Below are 17,564 nucleotides of genomic sequence, written 5' to 3' on the forward strand. Positions count from 1 at the left end.
TATATACATTAAAAGTGGCAATAGTATTTATTCTTGGATAATATAATTTCAAGTGACATTTATTTTCTGTTTACATTTTAATTTTTAAAGGAAATTAAACATTTTTTAACTCTTATTTTTATGAGTTGGTTTATGAAGAAGGAGGAAAACTAGGAGGAGCACCAAGCCACAGCAGTATTTATGAAACAGAGCTAAGGGGAGGGCTTCCCAGGTGGTGCTACGTGGTAAAAAACCCGCCTGCCAGTTCAGGAGACATGAGATGCCAGTTTGATCCCTGGGTCAGGAAGATCTCCTGGGAGAGGGCATGGCAACCCATTCCAGTATTCTTGCCTGGAGAATCCCATAACAGAGGAGGAGCCTGGTGGGCTACAGTCCATAAGGTCGCAAAGAGTCAGACACTACTGAAGCAACTTAGCACAGCACACAGGCTAAGTCAGAATCTATGCCAAAGCCTGCTTCAGTGTTTAGCACTAAGATAAGGAAACGAGATGTGCTTCCACAACTGGGAATTGCTAAGCTTAAGGTTTAAGATACAAATAAAATCCAAACATAATGGATCCACAAAAATTCCTGCCCCAAGGAGCTGTCAGTACAAAGGCATCAGACAACAGGGGAAGATATGCATGTACCAATATATACAGATTCTGTGTAACACAGACAACTGAGATCCAATCAGTTAGGGGCAGAAGACAAAGCCGAAAACTCCTAAGAAGATTCAACAGGGCCCAAGTAGTTTTGTTGCAGATGAGGCTAAATATAGAGACTTGCCAGTTGCAGCCAAGGAAATGCTTCTCTATGGCAAATGTCTAGCAAAGAAGAGTAAAAACCAAGAGGTAGGCACTTGGCCTTTTTCTCCTTGTACCCATGGGGAGCCATAAACTAAGCACAGGAAGGGAGGTACATGGAAGAGCAGACCTTACCCCTTACCCCTGTTAATTGCTCAGTCAAGCTTGAACTGGGGCAGGGGGCAGGGGCGAGGGGAGGGAGGGAAAGTGAGAAGCCCAGAGTGTTTAACTGGGTGCACCAGTATTTAGCAACAATATGTGACTGTAAAGTTATGGAATATCCCAAGATATTATTAACTGCCAGGAACATGACAGAGCATAGTTGAAGGTGCAGAAAAGAGAACTGAATACTGATTACTCAGGATAGAAGTTACATGTGTATCATGCCTTTGTTACAAGGAAGCAACGGCAGTTTAAGTGCTAGACCTTTCAAGAAACTTCTGTTAATAAGAAGAAAACTTCTAGAATATGGAAGTGCCATAGCTAGCAATTCCACTTCTGGGTATACATCCAATTATGTATACTGCTGCTGCTGCTGCTGCTAAGTCGCTTCAGTCGTGTCCAACTCTGTGCGACCCCAGAGACGGCAGCCCACCAGGCTCCCCTGTCCCTGAGATTCTCCAGGCAAGAACACTGGAGTGGGTTGCCATTTCCTTCTCCAACGCATGAAAGTGAAAAGTGAAAGTGAAGTCGCTCAGTCGTGTCCATGGTGCTATTACCTTATATGCTTCAGTAAGGCATAGCTGTGTTGACAGCAGGGAAGACCATGTGAAGAAGAAAACAATGAGCTTGAAACTCAGACAGAAGGGTTTTCCCAGGGACTTGATGGCCAATTCATTTACAAAGAGCACATAACCAACATCACCATTCATGTTGGTAAATCTAAATAATTATTCTTCATCTGTCCACATATCAGCCTGGCTCCCTTTCAAGGCATGTTGATACATATAGTGCCTTTCTGCAAATTAATGAAAGATGTTTCCTCTGGGAATATGAGTTATTAAATGGCACCACCCTCCCCACCCCAGGATGGATATATTTACAATGTTTCAGGTGTACAGCAAAGTGATTCCATCATATATTTATATGGATGTATATATACTGTAAAATTGTAAAAATATATATGTGTATGTGTATTCTTTTTTATTATTTTCCATTATAGGAAAGAAGTATAAGATTTTGAATACTTACTGTGCTATACAGTAGGATTTTATCTGCTTTATATATAGCAGTGTGGTACCTGTTAATTCCAAATTCTAAATTTATCCTTTCCCCCACCTTTATCCCCTTTGATAACCATAAGTTTGTTTTCTCTGTTTGTGAGTCTATTTCTGCTTTGTAAATAAGTTCATTTGTATCACTTTTTAGATTCCGCATATAAGTGATATCATACAATATTTGCCTGATTTACTTCACTTAGTATGCTAATCTCTAGGTCCATTCATGTTGCTGCCAATGGCATTATTTCATCACTAAATATTCCATTGTGTGTGTGTATATACATATACACACTACATATATATGCATATATATACCATATCTTTATCCATTCATCTGTTGATGGACATGTAGGTTGCTCCCATGTCTTGGCTATTGTAAATAGTGCTGCTATAAACATGGGGTGCATGGATCTTTTTCAATTAAGGTTTTCTCTGTATAAATGCCCAGAAGTGTGATTGCTAGATTATATAGAAATTCTATTTTTAGTTTTTTAAGTAACCTCCAAACTGCTCTCCATAGTGGCTGCACAAGTTTACATTCCCACCAACAGTATTGGAGGGTTCCCTCTTCTTATAAATTTTATTGAAAAATTACATTTCCAATCCTGGCCTATCCAAACTAATGCCACATTTCAGGTAAACTATGGGCTTCCCTGGTGGCTCAGATGGTAAATGATAAGACATTTCTATTAGGCTATGACACTGAAGCCTCAAATCAACATATCCAAAATATCTTTATATGCCCTTTCCCACACACAAAAAAACCCAGGTCCTTCTCCTGATTCCCTCATGTATCATCCTAAGTGCCCAGACCCAAAATAATGACAACATATCTGAATCATTCCTTTCTTTTGTGCTTCACAGGCAATAAATATGAGTCAGTTTTCTCCTTGATCCACTATATTCAGACTTCCAGCTCTTTCCTAAGTCACATACAGTCCTGAAAATATAAGATATAATTTTTCAAGGTTCTGTAATTAACCCTCTCATCTCTCTCCATGGCCTCTTTCAGGAAAGCAGTAATTCTCTCCTTTGACTTACTCACTGTCTGTTAACTCTCTAACTCACCTTTCTTGAAACTCTCTCTCCCTGGATTCTTGGATTCTGACCACCTCCCTGATTCTCCAGTGCCTCTAATTCCACATTCCTGGCTCCAGCAATTTCAATAAGGGACTCTCCCTCATCTCGTAAAGATTCTATTTTGATCCTCTTCTCTCTACATATTCTCAGGCCACCTTTTCCTCTTTAAGATCTCCTATGATCTGTATGCTAATGGTTCCCAAATCCACTCCCCTACTCCAGTCCTAAAGCCAGCTCATTATGTTAAAAAATCAACCTCATTGTTTTTCACAAGGCTTCAGGGAATGGGAGCAGCAAGTTGTGGGGGCAGGACTGGAGAGACAGAGAGGGGAGGGGATGGTAAGAGGAGAGAGTAAGGGGAGGGGAGGAAAAAGAAAGGGAAGGGCGGCTCAAACAAACATTCTTCAGAGCAAACAATCTTCCTTTTCTATCTGGATAAAAAGCAACACTTTTTCTCAAGCAACAAATCCCAAGCCCATTCTTGTTGGTCTTTCAGTCTCAACCTCTATTACTCACCAAAACCTCTGAATTACATCTTATAAATTCCTCTACATTTTCTCCTCCTCTTTTTAATCAAATTCCTATTCTCATTTGGATCTCAAGCAGCTTTGACTTAAGCTACAATGTCCAAACTGAGTTCCCACTCAGATTCTCAGAATTTATTCTCTACCTGAACATTACAGTAATTTTTCTAAAGGAAAAATCTACTCATTTCATTTCTGATTAAAATTCTTCAATAGTACCCCCATGATATAGAGCTGTGCTAACCAATATACATCACCTGGGAGCTTGTTAGAAATGCAAAAACTAGGATCCCATTCCAGAATTACTGAACAAGATCTGCATCTTAACAAGATCTCCAGGTGTTTCATGTGGGCACTAAATCTGAGATGCACTGATCTAAAGAATAAAATATATTTGTGAGCTCACCAGTGGGCTTCCCAGGTGACGCTAGTAGTAAAGAACCCTCCTGCTAATGCAGGAGATGCAAGAGATGCAGGTTCAGTCCTCATGTTGGGAAGATCCCCTGGGGGAAGGCATGGCAACCCACTCCATATACTTGCCTGGAGAACTACATGGATAGAGAGCCTGGTGGGCTACAGTCCCTAGGGTCACAAATAGTTGGACACGATTGAAGCGATTCAGAACACATGCACACATGTAAACTCACCCATAGGCTGGTCACAACCTTCACAAGCTGCTGCCCATGTATCTTTCCAGCTTCAGCTTCAGCCTTTATCCTTCCACACTCCTTTCCTGCCTCAGGGCCTTTGTAGAAGACATTCTTTTTCCAGATTATCCTTCCCTACCTCATCCTGCAATACCTGATTCATCTCACATCTTCATACAAGGTCTTAAGACCAAATGTTTTGTTTCAAGAAAATAAATGTTTTAAAGAAAGCATATTAGAATAGTGTCTGCACTCGGCATGAGCTGTTTCTCCACGAAATTTGTTTCAGCTGAACACTGTACTTTTAACTGCATGTGTACATGTGTATTGTTCATGATCTAGAATATATTTCTTATTGTAGGTATAAACCCCAGAAACTCTAAGTCCTAAAGTGCTCTAAAATGCCTTCTCTAAGTGCAGAGGTCAGAAGGGCCTCAGAGCTTTGCCATGGTAGGCATACCTTTATTATAAAACTGATTACATTTTATGAAAATAAATTTTTGCATATCTATTTCCTCATCAGACCATGAGTTCGTTCTGGGTCGGGGCTATTGCTTCTCCATCTTTGAAAATCAGAATCCTAGCACAGTCAATGTTTTTTCCAGAAATGAATGAATAACAGCATTAATGAAATATGTCCCACTATAGATGCTAGTGTTGAGGCAGCAGGGGACCACACAGGGACAAAGTCATCCCTTTGAGTGGTGGTCCAGAATCTTAGGGAAGGCTGTGGGCTTCAGCTAGACTGACTTCTTTCATTTCTGAATCCCTACTTTGTCCCATAGGACTGTGTCACCTGGAACAACTTACCTAACCTCATAGGTTTTCAACTCTCTCCTCTGAAAAATGAGTATGTGCTGTGCTTAGTCACTCAGTTGTGTCTGACTCATTGCAACCCCAGGACTGCAGCCCGCCAGGCTCCTCTGTCTATGGGAATTCTCCAGGCAAGAATACTGGAGTGGGTTGCCATGCCCTTCTCCAGGGTATCTTCCCAACCCAGGGATCAAACCCAGGTCTCCTGCATTGCAGGCAGATTATTTACCATCTTAACCACCAGGGAAGCCCAAGAATACTGGAGTGGGTAGCCTATCTCTTCTCTAGGGGAACTTCCTGACCCAGGAATTGAACCAGGGTCTCCTGCATTGCAGGCAAATTTTTTACCAGCTAAGCTACCCAGGAAGCCCACCCCCCCAAATGAGGATATTATATTTAATTTTCCAAGGGTAAGATAGGTGAGATAACATTGCATAAAATTCTTAACACAGTATCTAGAATGTGTGTATCTAGAATTTACCTAGAATATAGTAAGTGCTCTGTAACATTTGTACTGATGTAAGAATTAAATACGACAATATCTATCACACACCTGCCACACTGTAGGCACTCAGGTATGGCAGTGATGATTACAGCTAGACAATTTATTGGGATTTTTAATATAAGGGAGTAACATTGAAAAATCTAACTTCTTATTTTAACTTGGGAGTAAAAATGGGACTCCTCACATGACACAGGAGAGTGTTTTACTTTGTCGTTAGTACATGTCACCTTTAACGCTTATATCATCCTTAGCTGTATACCATGTTTATTATTTAGCATTTTTCCCTCCACCAAAAATATAAGCTGCATGAAGGCAGAAATACTGTCTGGTTTGGTTACCATTATTTATCAAGCACCTAAAATAGTACCTGACAGAGAGTAGGGAGAAGAATAAGCACTGAACAATTATTTATTTTAAAAAATGGAATACTGGTCAAGCCTTATGTCCTTCAAATCTGGACTTGCCTTGGTCTAAGGGGGAGGTGAGTCTTTTTTGTTTTTGTTTCTGTTTAAAAAAAAAAAAAGAAGAGTTAGATGGGCTGGGCCACTCCCAAGTCAACCCTGAACAGGTCTTTGTTTTCAAAGCCCTAGGCCTATGGATATCATGTTGGAGTATTTCAGAAGGGAAAACACCAAGGCTTCAGAGTTCCATGATCGAAGAGGAAAAGTGGCCTCACTTCTGTAAGATTCCCCAAACTGAGCATAGAGAGGGAGTTTTCAACTCTAAGAATGGCAGTGTCATGAACTCAGCACACCTGAGGTAGCAAAACTTCAAACGGTAATAGCCCCAGAACTAACTCAAGGTAATGCTATCTGTCCAGCAGAGAACAACCCAAAATGCACCAGTGTTTCCCTTGAGGGTCATTATTATGAGGGGGGAAAATCTAGAGAAACTAGAGAAGGTCAGTCAAAACACCTTTCAGAAAAGAAAAATTTGCTTCACATTTAAGTTAATGCAGCTCTCAAAACAGAGAGAGAGACACACAGACAAAGCCTGTGGTGCAGGCGTGGAGGTGGATGTACAGGTAGATGCCCATCTAGACGTGGGTGTAGATGCAAACACACACATCCTCACGCGGGGAAGGACAACACATATGTCCTGCGTAGCTCTGTGAGTCAAACCAAAATTAACGAGTAAAAGCTACAGAGACTTCATATCAACATAAACAAGTATCTAGTTTAACATGGTCCCTCACCAAATAAAGTGAGCTCATTTAGGGGTTTATCCCTAATGCTTACAATGTTCAGACAGGCTGAACTACCACTTGGGTTGAAGATTATAGAGGGAACACAAGTGTTTCTTGTCTGTCAAGAGCTGTGAGAGGCCTAACTGGAAGAGGGGTTAGTCTACTTCAAATGGATGGATTTTAAGTTAAGAAATAGCTACTCAGGGTAACAACACAGAAAAATAAAAGCGCACAGATACTTTGCAGTTCTCCTCAGCTTCAATTTTTAAGCAGACATTTCATGTTGTATAACTTGAAGACATTTAAATACTGACTGAGAAGTTATACAACTATAAAGCTCTGTTACTGGTACTCTATTAATAACAAATGAAAGTAATTTAAACATAGAATAATACCTGTAGTATCTATTTTTAAAAGGATCTTGTCAAGGAAATAATGTAAGCAAAACTGAAATGGATGCACTTAATTTACTGTAGAATAAAAATTTCAAAAATTATAGTAACATTCAATTATGAATACTTGCAGTGCTAATTAAAACCATCTTATCAGTCACTAAAGTGGGTCCTATGATATCTCCTCTATTTGGCAGTATTTTCTTAGTCTAGTTTGAGATGCTCTATGAATTTCAAAGTAATAAAACTGATTTCCCTTGAAAAATGTTACATAACTCAAACTATTTAAGTCAATTTTGCAATCAGTCTGATTTAGCAAAATTTAGCTATCCTAATCAAAATTTAAAACACTTCTATTTATATTAATGGCTATTAAAGGCACTGATCAAGGCAGAGCTTTTTAAGCAATGGAACCACTTTGCTCCCAGAGAAAAATCAAATTGATTTAGAAATATAGATAACTATATGATAGTGCGGCACATATGCTAATCCTACCTGCATACATTCTAAATAAAAATGACTTGCTAACAAGAAGAACCATGGCTGATTTCATGAGTTACACTTCTATTGTTACTTTACAACATTGACATAATTCCTGATCCCTCCCTTTTCCTCAGACTCCAGATCCCATCAGTCGACAAGTCTTTTTGATTTCACCTCCCCCCAAAATGGCTGATCTATCTCTTATAGGCTGCTGGGGCCCAAGTCCAGAAAACATTACCTCCATCTGAAGTGATGCCGAGGGCAAACAAACTGACCTTTCTCATTCCCTTTCTCCAACCACCAAGGCCCACCTCCCTCCCCAGTCCTCTTACAGCCATAGCCCTCTTAAAACTCCACGGTTTAAAATTATTCAAAGGCTTCCCACTGCATTTGGAATGAAATCCAAACTCCTTCCAAGGACCTGTCACTTCCTGTGTGATGCGGCCCATGCCTACGGCCACAAAGCCATCTCCTGTAACTCCTAGAGCTGTCCTCTTCCCTACTGACACTCTGGAATTTTTTTGCCATCTTCTAACACACAAAGGCTATACCCTCTAACCCGAATGTTCTTTCTGCAGCTCCTCTTATGTCAGACTCATTCTCATCCTATCAATTTCTCCTCGATGTCCACTCCTCAGAGAGCCTTCCCCTGCCACCTTGGAACCCATCCTGCCCCATGTAACCTTGCTGTTCCCTGTCTCCATCTCAGAATCTGGCTTGTGGTCCTCGAAGTATCTGACTCAACCTGCTGTTATTTTATTAGCTTGTTTTCTCAGTCCGTCACCAGTCCAGTTCAGTTGCTCAGTCATGTCCAATTCTTTATGACCCTGTGGACTGCAGAATGCCAGGCCTCCCTGTCCATCACCAACTCTCGGAGTTTACTCAAACTCATGCCCATTGAGTCAGTGATGCCATCCAACCAGTCCATGGACCATCCAACCAGTCCAATGGACATGATGCCATCATCATTGACAATGATCTTGACGATGATGATGATGATAGAAGCAGCATTGGACAAGCATTTGCTATGTGCCAGACACTGTCTGTGTCTCAGTGCTTTGCATATATTAACTCATTTAATCCTTACAATAACCTTATCACCATCCATATTTTACAGATAAGAAATTCCAAGGCTTAAACAGGTTAGTGTAGACAATTTACGAAAAGTCATTAATTAAGAAGTGCAAGAGTTGAGATTTAATCCTAGGTACTTTGATCTCAGGTGCCCACTTTTATTTCTGCTAAAGAAAAAAAAAATTGAGGTCACTCTTTGAATACACCACTGAATAAAAAACTCAGTCAATAGCCAAAACTTGAACTGTCCTGATTTATTAGAAATGCTGATCATAAACAAAACTTAAGCTTTCTTCATGTCCTTACAGCAAGACTTTCCAGCCTCCTTGCTTGCCAGCTACAAACAAGTTAAGTGTAGGCAATCAAACAAACACAAAATTAACCAATCTCAAGAAAAAACAATGTGCTTATTCATTCAGGCTTTATAAGCCAAAGTATAACTACTGAAAGCCAAAGTCTAACCACTTTCCACTTGAAGTCTCCCTCTTAGCAGTTTGTTTCTCACACAATAAAATATTCACATTGAATAAAGCCCTTTGAATTTTCTTTTGACTTACTAAAGTATACAAAAATATTTTAAGACATACTAAGAAGAAAAGGTACTTTATACGCTACTGAGCATTCAGTTCAGTTCAGTACAGTCCCTCAGTCGTGTCTGACTCTTTGTGACCCCATGAACTGCAGCATGCCAGGCCTCCCTGTCCATCACCAACTCCCAGAGTTTACCCAAACCCATGTCCATTGAGTCAGTGATGCCATCCAGCCATCTCATCCTCTGTTGTCCCCTTCTCCTCCTGCCCTCAATCCCTCCCAGCATCAGGGTCTTTTCCAATGAGTCAACTCTTCACATCAGGTGGCCAAAGTATTGGAGTTTCAGCTTTAACATTAGTCCTTCCAATGAACACCCAGGACTGATCTCCTTTAGGATGGACTGGTTGGATCTCCTTGCAGTCCAAGGAACTCTCAAAAGTCTTCTCCAACAGCACACTTCAAAAGCATCAATTCTTCGGCACTCAGCCTTCTTCACAGTCCAACTCTCACATCCATACATGACTACTGGAAAAACCATAGCCTTGACTAGACGGACCTTAGTTGGCAAAGTAATGTCTCTGCTTTTGAATATGCTACCTAGTTTGGTCATAAGTTTCCTTCCAAGGAGCAAGTGTCTTTTAATTTCATGGCTGCAGTCACCATCTGCAGTGATTTTGGAGCCCAAAAAAGTTAAGTCTGACACAGTTTCCACTGTTTCCCCATCTATTTGCCATGAAGTGATGGGACCAGATGCCATGATCTTCGTTTTCTGAATGTTGAGCTTTAAGCCAACTTTTTCACTCTCCTCTTTCACTTTCATCAGGAGGCTTTTTAGTTCCTCTTCACTTTCTGCCTTAAAGGTGGTGTTATTTGCATATCTGAGGTTATTGATATTTCTCCTGGAAATCTTGATTCCAGCTTGTGCTTCTTCTAGCCCAGTGTTTCTCATGATGTATTCTGCGTAGAAGTTAAATAAGCAGGGTGACAATATACAGCCTTGACGTACTCCTTTTCCTATTTGGAACCAGTTTGTTGATCCATGTCCAGTTCTAACTGTTGCTTCCTGACCTAAAATGACATTATTAGTAACTGTCAGGTCTTTGCAGCCATAAGGGATATTCATATTTCTTCTCACTGGAGAAATTTGTATCAGCTTGGCTCCCAATAATAAAGTTACTTTTTACCAGAAGGATGAGAATATGACTATCCTGATACACCCCAGAGGGCAGTCAATACAGAAACAGACCAAACTAAAATATCATAGCCAAAACAAAGAGTGCATGGAAAAGAGGGGAGAAGAGGAAAGATGTGCATACTATGTGAGTCAATAAATAGAGCAAGCAACCCACATTCTACAAAACATTTTTGGAAAAAATGAAAATCACCTTGATAATACTATTGACAAAGATTTGAATTCAAAGGATTTGGGGATAAATAAGAAGTGTCAGGAAATAGTACTGTATTATTTTCCTGTGGCTATTATATAAAATTACCGCAAACTTGGTGCCTGAAAACAATAGAAATTCTTTTCCTACAGTTCTAAAGCCCAGAAGTCTGAAGCCAGTGTCATTGAACCAAAAACAAGGTGTTGGCATAGCTGCATTCCCTCCAGAGATTCTAGTGGAGAAACTGTTCCTTGTCTCTTCCAACTTCCTGTGGCTTCTAACATTTCTAGATTTGTGGCCACATCACTTCAGTTTTCAAGGCCAGTATATTGAAATCTCCCTCTGCTCTGTCCTCATATTGCCGTCTCTGAACAAAATCTCCCTCTGCTTCCCTCTAATAAAGATACACATGATGGCACTTAGGATCCACTAGGATAAACCAGGATGATCTTCCCATCTCGAGTCTTAATCATATCTGTAAAGATCTTTCTTCCAAATAAGGTAACATTACAGATTCCAGAAATTAAGACTTCATATCTTTCTAGGGTGCGGGGCCCATATTTCAGGCTATTGCAAGAACAAGCTGCTCCAATGAAGGGAAGTAACTAACCCTGGCATAGACTATTGAGAGACACAGGAGCACAATAGAACTCACAGAAGACCAGCAGAACTTTGTACAAGAAAAGGAACCCTCCTCGACCAGAAGACAAATCATATTCAATTAAGCACTTTTCCTAATGCTTTAATGAGATATTTGGGAATTAATGTAAGCATAATTATCATCATTTAATGTGAAAAGAATTTTGCTTAACTTAATTCTACTGTAAATGGAATGTAATTTTACTCCATCACACAGGGGCAGTCAGTCTTGGAAAATTCTTTGCTGTCTTTATGGAATTCTAAATTCAAATGCTAATACACTCAAGGAGGAGAAAAAGACAGAAAGGGCTCCCTTTCTAGTCTAGTATATAAGAATCCCAGGGAAATGCTCTAATAGACAGATGCAGGAGACAGCTTCTTCTGACTGAAGCAAGGAGAAAAACTCTTCAAAGCAAAGTGAAAGTGTTAGCCACTCATTAGTGTCTGACTCTCTTGTGACCCCATGGATTCCGTAGCCAGCCAGGCTCCTCTGTCCATAGAATTCTCCAGGCAAGAATACTGGAGTAAATAGCCATTTCCTTCTCCAGGGGATCTTCCCAATCCAGGGATCAAACCTAGGTCTCCTGAATTGCAGGCAGATTTTTTTTTCAGTCTGAGCCACCAGGGAAGCCCCTTCAAAGCAAAAGGGAGGCTAACATAAAGAAGAGAGAAAGGTGTGCTGGGCAGATAAAAACTACAGAAGTCCACTGCACTTTACACCATCAACAGACATCTATTCTAACATAGCTATTCCAACATGCACACATACAGTAAAGGAAAGCACTCACTTCTCCCACAAGGAAAACAACCCAGAGCTATGTATGTTTCTGCATCTAGCCAGAAGTTCTGAAGGTGCCATGCACTTCTCTCCATTGGATCCAGACATGTCTCTTCTAGACCTTGAACCCTTTAAACTAAATGTCTAATCCAGTGGTTAAATGCACAGGTCCAATCAGGCTGCCTGGGTCCAGATCATAGCTCTGCCTCAATAGTGTGTGGTTTGAGGCAAGTTACCCAACCTGTCTGTCTCTGTCTCTTAAACTGGGAAATGGAGATACTGATAGTATCCACTTCACAAAGCTGTTTTAAGCATTTAATGAAAGAAAATATATGGCATGCACAAAGTAATCATTCAATAAGTGTTAGATGCTACAGTTATGACTATTTTAGGTGCTAGAGATATAACATTAAGCTAATAAAACTCCAGCCCCCCCAGAGTTTCAGTTGTAGCAAGGAAAATAAACAATAGACAATTTAAAAAATAATTAAATCCACTGTTAACATCATATCTTTTCTTCAGTAATGGTAGCATATTGTCCTTTATCAAAAAGACATTTGCTTATACAAGCTAACAACTGCACTCCTTGTTATTCACCCAAATGAACTGGAAACAGATCTGCACAATAACCTGTACCCAGATGTTATTCATAATTGGCCAAATTTAGAAACAATCAAGATGTCATTCAGTAAATGAGCACATGAACTATGAGACATCCATAAAATGGGATATTGCCCATTGCTAAAAAGAAATGAGTATCAAGCCATGAAAAGATAAGGAGAAATCTTAAATACATATTACTAAGTGAAAGAACCCAATCTAAAGAGGCTTCATACTGTATGATTCCAATTATATGACATTCTGTAAAAGGCAAAAGTATGGAGATAGTAAAATGGTTGTCAGAAATTGAGGGAAAGAAGGAATGAACAGGAAGAGCACAGAGGATTTTCAGGGCAGGGTAGTATTATGCTATGATGGTTGATAACGTGTTACCATAATTTGTTGTAACCCATAGAATGGACATTGAGAATTAACCCTAAGGACTTCCCTGGTGGTCCAGTGGCTAAGAATCCATTCTTCCTCTTCAGGGGGCATAGGTTCAATCCATGGTCAGGGAACTAAGATCCCACATGCTATGTAGTGCGGCCAAAGAAAGAAAATAAATCCTAATATAAACTATGGTCTTTGGGTAATAATGATGTGTCAGTGTAGGTTCATTGATTGTAGCAAATGTACCATGTGGTATATGGGAATTCTCTGTACCTGGTTGTTCGATTTTGCTGTGAACCTAAAATTGGTCTAAAATAAAGTCTGTTTAAAAAACAAAACATTTGTTTTAGGTACATTTCAATCCAGGTTATGGTGAATTTGTGTTCTGTCTTTCCCGATCCCAAAATCATTCCACTTTTCTGCCCTAATCTTGTACCACACACCAAGCACAAGCAAGCCTTATCAACAAAAGTGTGGTTGTTCAAGACATCTGGATGACTACTAACATGTTCCTTGCCTAGCAAGAGACGGAAACTGAACAGCCAACTTAATAATAATAATAAATGTGTACCACCACCTCAGTTTTTGCACACTCTAACTTGATTTCTTTTTCACAGAACAAAATTACAATTTCTTCTTTGCCTTCATAACATACTCACACCCCAGAATGCAGATCACACCTACCATACATTTCTTAATATTGCCACAAGTCCTCAAATCATTAACATACAGACTTTCAGTTTTATTTTTAGTTAAGAGGTTCTAGGAACTTGAAAATCTGCTCCTGTAGGCTTCAAGTCCTCAGCAATATTTTTAAACAGCATTATTGAGGCATACTTTATTCATAATAAAATTTCAAGTGTCAATTTAATGATTTTTAGTAAGTTTATAGAATTATGCAACCATCACTACAAATATTTCGATTACCCCAAAGAGTTCACTCATGTCCTTTTGCAGTTAGCCCTCAATTCCTACCCTCAGCCCAAGACAACCACTGATTTACTGTTTCTCTGAATTAGCCTTTCCTGAAATGTTTATGTACATGGAATCCTATACTACATAATCTTTTGTGCGTGGCTGCTTTTAATTAGCCACTATTCTTTTCAGGTTTACCTATGTTGCAGCACATGTCAGTACCTCATTCCCTTTCATGGCTAAATAATATTCCATTGTGTGCATATACCTCATTATGCTTATTCATTTATCAGTTCTTAGATGTTTGCATTGTTTCAGTGGTTGTCTATTATAAGTAATGCTGCTATGAATATTTTTGTACACATCTTTATATGAACATATGATTTCAAGTATCTTGGGTAGTTTTCATGGAATAAAATTGTTTGGGTTATAGGCTATGTTTCTGTTTAACTTTTTAAGAAAATACCATCCTGTTTTCCAAAGAGGCTTTACAAGTTCATAGTCCTATCAGTTTATCCATCTTTTCCAACACTAGATATTGAGTTTTTTAAATTTTTTGATTATAGCCACTCTAGACATTGCAGAGATATCTCATTTTGGTTTCAGTTTTCATTTCCTTAATGGCTCAAGATGTCTTCATGTTTAGACACTTGCATATATTCTTTGATGAAATATTTACTGAAATCTTCAGTTTTATCGGATTGCTTTATTTTATTATTGAGTTTTGAGAGTTCTATATATATATTCTAGATATAAATCCTTTATCAGATATACAATTTGAAAGTATTTCTCCATCCTGTAAGCTTGTCTTTTCATTTCCTTAAAGTCTTTTGAGATGCATAAGTTCTTAATGTTGAAGAAGTCTAATTTATCAATTTATTTTTTAATTGGTCATGGTTCTGTTATATCTAAGATATCTGCTTAACCCAAGGTCACATATTTGAAGTGGTCAAACAGGAGAGGCCAAGAGTGAATGTCGACATTTTAGAAATCAGAGAACTAAAATGGACTGGAATGGGTGAATTTAACTCAGATGACCATTATATGTACTACTATGGGCAAGAATCCCTTAGAAGAAATGGAGTAGCCATCATAGTCAACAGAAGAGTTTGAAATGCAGTACTTGGATGCAAACTCAAAACGACAGAATGATCTCTGATTGTTTCCAAGTCAAACCATCCAATATCATGGTAACCCAAGTCTATGCCCTAACCAGTAATGCTGAAGAAGCTGAAGTTGAATGGTTCTATGAAGACTTATAAGACCTTCTAGAAATAACACCCCCCAAAAGATGTCCTTTTCATTATAGGGGACTGGAATGCAAAAGTAGGAAGTCAAGAAACACCCTGAATAACAGGCAAATTTGGCCTTGGAATACAGAATGAAGCAGGGCAAAGGCTAATAGAATTCTGCCAAGACAATGCACTGGTCATAGCAAACACCCTCTTCCAACAACACAAGAGAAGACTCTACACATGGACATCACCAGATGGTCAACATTGAAATCAGACTGATTATATTCCTTGCAGCCAAAGATGGAGAAGCTCTATACAGTCAGCTCACAATAAAATGTGGAAAATTCTGAATGAGACGGGAATACCAGACCACCTGACCTGCCTCTTGAGAAACCTGTATGCAGGTCAGGAAGCAACAGTTAGAACTGGACCTGGAAAAACAGACTGGTTCCAAATAGGAAAAGGAGTACGTCAAGGTTGTATATTGTCACCCTACTTATTTAACTTAGATGCAGAGCACATCATGAGAAACGCTGGGCTGGAGGAAGCACAAGCTGGATCAAGACTGTTGGGAGAAGCATCAATAACTTCAGATACGCAGATGACACCACCCTTATGGCAGAAAGTGAAGAAGAACTAAAGAGCCTCTTGATGAAAGTGAAAGAGGAAAATGAAAAAGTTTGCTTAAACTCAACATTCAGAAAATGAAGATCATGGCATCTGGTCCCATCACTTCATGGCAAATAGATGGAGAAACAGTGGAAACAGTCGTAGACTTTATTTTTGGAGGGAGGGCTCCAAAATCACTGCAGATGGTGACTGCAACCATGAAATTAAAAGACGATGCTTACCCCTTAGAAGGAAAGTTATGACCAACCTAGATAGCATATTAAAAGCAGAGTCATTACTTTGCCAACAAAGTTCTGTCTAGTCAAAGTTATGGTTTTTCCAGTAGTCATGTGTGGATGTGAGAGTTGGACTATAAAGAAACCTGAGTGCTGAAGAATTGATGCTTTTGAACTGTGATGTTAGAGAAGACTCTTGAGTCCCTTGGACTGCAAAGGAGATCCAACCAGTCCATCCTAAAGGAAATCAGTCAGAACATTCATTGGAAGAACTGATGTTGGAGCCGAAACTCCAATACTTTGGCCACCTACCTGATGCAAAGAGCTGACTCATTTGAGAAGACCCTGGAGACTTCCCTGGTGGCTCAGATGGTAAAGCATCTGCTTCCAATGCAGGAGACCCAGGTTCGACCCCTGGGTTGGGAAGATCCCCTGGAGAAGGAAATGGCAGCCCACTCCAGTATTCTCGCCTGGAAAATCTCATGGACAGAGGAGCCTGGTAGGCTGCAGTCCATGGGGTCACAAAGAGCTGAACATGACTGAGCGACTTCACTTTCACTTTGTTGCTGGGAGAGATTGAATGTGGGAGAAGGAGACGAAAGAAGATGAGATGGTTGGATAGCATCACTGACTCAATGGACATGAGTTTGAGTAAACTCCGGGAGATGGTGATGGACAGGGAGGCCTGGCATGCTGCAATCCATGGGGTCGCAAAGAGTCGGACACAACTGAGCAACTGAACTGAAGGTCACAAATATTCTCTCCTAAAAATTAATAATTTGGCTTTTATATTTAACATAAAATCTTTTAAATTTTGTGTATACGGATATCAAATTTCCCCAGCAATGTCTGATAAAAAGACAATCTTTTGCTCCACTGAATTGGCTTGGTACATTTGTCCAAAATCAATTGACCATAAATATTTTAAATTCTTAATCTATACTTATGCTAGTGCCACACTGTCTTGATTATTGTAGCATTAGAGTAATTTTTGAAAGCAAGAAGTTTAAGTCCTACATTTGCTTTGTTCTTCTGTTTCAAAGCTATTGTGGCTGTTTGGTATCCTTTGCATTCCCATGTCAAATTTCTGCAAAAATATGTCTCTTGAGATTTTACAGAGAAATATGACAGATCTTTGTATACTGGTCTTATTCTGCAACACTGCATATTTATTATGCGTGCCAAGTCACTTCAGTTGTGTCTGACTCAGTGCAATGCTATGAACTGTAACCTGCCAGGCTCCTCTCTCCATGGGATTCTCCAGGCAAGAATACTGGAGTGGGCTGCCATGCTTAACCCAGGGATCAAACCCATATTTCTTATGACTCCTGAACTGGCAGGCAAATTCTCTACAACTATGAATTCCTTAAGGTTTTATATCTTTTGCAAATACAAATCATTTACTTCTTCCTTTCCAATTTAATTTTATTGTTCCTTTCTTCCCTCTCTCTCTCCCTACCTTTCTTTCCCTACCTTTTCTTTCCTTCCTATCCTTCTTTTCCCTTCCTATCTCCCTGCCTCTCTTATTTCCTTGCTT

General features: G+C 39.6%; 1 non-coding gene across 1 annotated transcript; it reads left to right on the top strand.

Moving 5' to 3' along the window:
- Positions 1 to 16,381: 16,381 nt before the first annotated feature.
- Positions 16,382 to 16,453, top strand: TRNAW-CCA (transfer RNA tryptophan (anticodon CCA)). Its single transcript has one exon. It is a non-coding gene; the product is annotated as a tRNA-Trp (tRNA).
- The last annotated feature ends 1,111 nt before the right edge of the window (positions 16,454 to 17,564 follow it).

This window comes from Ovis aries, chromosome 1, assembly GCF_016772045.2.
Source record: "Ovis aries strain OAR_USU_Benz2616 breed Rambouillet chromosome 1, ARS-UI_Ramb_v3.0, whole genome shotgun sequence".
Taxonomy (NCBI): domain Eukaryota; kingdom Metazoa; phylum Chordata; class Mammalia; order Artiodactyla; family Bovidae; genus Ovis; species Ovis aries.